This window comes from Nanorana parkeri, unplaced genomic scaffold (genome assembly GCF_000935625.1).
Source record: "Nanorana parkeri isolate BGI_ZX_2015 unplaced genomic scaffold, ASM93562v1 scaffold2987, whole genome shotgun sequence".
In the NCBI taxonomy this organism is placed as follows: Eukaryota; Metazoa; Chordata; class Amphibia; order Anura; family Dicroglossidae; genus Nanorana; species Nanorana parkeri.
Genome location: NW_017309255.1, coordinates 62,532 through 65,114, shown reverse-complemented (window position 1 = coordinate 65,114; position 2,583 = coordinate 62,532). Strand labels below are relative to the sequence as shown.

The window sequence follows — 2,583 nt, the reverse complement described above, 5'->3', positions numbered from 1 at the left end:
TGGATCTGTTAGGCCAGTCACTGCCAAATAGGCTATGAATAGGAAGTGTGCGGGAAAAGTATCATGCTGGGGGCTCTGAAGAGAACCTCAAGCAGTAATGTTTTGAGGTAGCTGAGCATTACAGATCTGAGCGTGCGCAGGCCACATGACCAAGGACCGAGGTTGCATCCTTAGCATGGGTATAAAATCAATTATAACCCCTTCATACAGGAGAGAAGGAACGCGCCGATACCAGTACCGATACTGGGCATGTCCATGAGTACTCGTGAAACTACTCCGATGCTGGCACTTTGGTTTCAAACACAGGCAGCTGCCATAAGGTCCCAAACAGGGCAGCCTTGTGAGGACCTTCGTGGCACTGCTTACAGCGCCAGTCAGGCCGCAGGTTGTCGCCTCATGCTCCCACATCAGCCCGTGCCCATGCAATGCCGCACACAGCCCAGGTGAGAGGCTGCCACGCAGCCTTGATGAGCACCACACTATGTAGCTTCATATTCTGCATTGCTGGGATTTGTAGTCCTCTATAGCTGATGGTATTCTGCATTGCTATATAATGTATTGCTGGGAGTTGTAGTCCCTATACAGCTTGGAGGTCAATGGCAGAACTAGAAGTATTGCTGCGCTTCACCATTGTCCTAAAATCATCTGTTTTAGAAAAACTGTCACATGACACTAAAAAAAAGGTATCGGTAATTGGGATCGGCGAGTACTTGAGGAAAAGTATCGGTATTCAGTCTGGGCGCATCCCTAATGGAGAAGATATATTCTTAGCTGACACATGGAAAGCATCCTTCCATCCCGTGTCCACAATCCTGGATCTCGTCATAAAAATCTAAATGTATAAACAGCGCCATCGAAATATTGGAGAATTATCTCTCCCGGACCAGAACCGGAGACAATGAACACAATCCTCTCGCCTCGCAATAGAAATGTAACAAAAAGAACTCGGCAAGTGATTCCTCCATCCTGAGATTTCCTTCATCTCCACACAAAATCTTCTTAAAGGAGAACTCCGAGGTCAGGGCTTCCCCCCCATAGTTCTCCTCAGGGTAGCGGGAGGACACAAACTAGCGTCCTCCCGTCACCCTAAGCCAGGGGTGCCCGCGAGGTCGATTGGGTAGCGATCCCTGGTAGATCGCCATGTCCTCCCCTCCCGCCGCTTCTCTGGATCCCCGCTGCTCTCTCCAGCGGGGATCCGAGAAGAAGTGAAGGAACCGACGGCGGGGGAGGGCGGAGGACGGAGCTGCTGTCACTATAATGCAGAGCAGTGAGGAGAGAGAGAGAGAGACGCTCGGCCAGGATCTGACAGCCGGCGCCTCTCTCCCCTCACTGCTCGTCCGTTCTGTCACAGCGGCAGGACAGACACTGGAGCGATCGGCTGATCCCTCCGGTGTTTGTAAATAACTGGGGACACGTAGTGCTAGGTGTCCCCAGTTATAAATGAATGAACAGGAAGTGATTTACATCACGTCCCGTTCATTCATGAGTTTCTCAATGGGGAGAAGCACTCTGTACAGAGGCTCCTCCCCTCTCACTACAGAGGCTCCTCCCCATTCAGAAACAGCTCGATAGTAAAATATTTTCTGAATGGGGAGGAGCCTCTGTAGTGAGGGGGAGGAGCCTCTGTGCTTTCCATTCATTTAGAATAGAGACTGCAGAAAAAGAGATTGAGGACTCTGTGTCAGGACTTTGTGTCCTCAATTTCTTTTTCTATTTTAAAAGGGAAATATCAGGGGGCTTTTTAGACCCCCAATATTTCCCAGAAACCCCCCAAAAGTAAAAAAAAATTTAAAAAAATTATGAAAATGTAAAATAAATAAAAAGAAATAATGAAAATAAAATAAAAAATAGTAAAAAATTAAAAAAACTTTGTTTTTTTCCCTTGCCTCAGGCGCAAAAGGAGGTGGCTACGGCTATGCTCCCGCGGTGCTCGTGCGGCTGCCGGCTGAATGTGTCAGACGCTACAGATGGAAAGGGGCGGGACACCCCATGTGCAACGTCGGCCACACGAGCACCACGGGAGGACCGGACGCCGGGACATGTAATGTACTGGAATGCACTGGAATGTAAGCCGGCCGACTCTCTGCGTTCTGGTGCGGGAGGGGGTGTGGAGCTGTATTGAAGTCAATGGCACCGCCCACAGTGCGATCGCCCGCGCTCGGAACGCAGGCACATTAGTGCTCGCAGCATTTTTGTGGATCGCACTGGACTGGAACACAGGCACTAATGCAGGCGATCGCACTGTGGGCGAGGGGCCTGCCTGCGCAGCCCACGCCCCCTCCCGCCCCTGAATGCAGGTGTGTTTTTTCGTTGGTAGATCTCAATGAGCTCGTCATTTGAAAAGTAGATCTCCAGACGAAAAATAGTGGGCGCCCCTGCTTTAAGACATGTTCCCGCCCCCGCTAAGTGTAGCCCACCTGGAGGAACAATGACCATTGTCCAGCAATCTTCACTGTGGCCTTCCGCCTGGAGTGCCCCCTTCATCCTCCACTGCAGCCCTATTCATTTTAATGAGGAGTCATACCTATTAGGACCACTGGAGGGCACCATAAGTAGGGATCCCTATACAAATTAATAGGGATT

General features: G+C 50.4%; 1 protein-coding gene across 1 annotated transcript in view; it reads right to left on the bottom strand.

Annotated features, from left to right (window-relative positions):
• LOC108802624 (myb-related transcription factor, partner of profilin-like) overlaps window positions 1-2,583 on the bottom strand; it is a 4,722-nt gene that overhangs the window by 1,346 nt on the left and 793 nt on the right. The gene's annotated exons all lie outside the window — the stretch shown is intronic.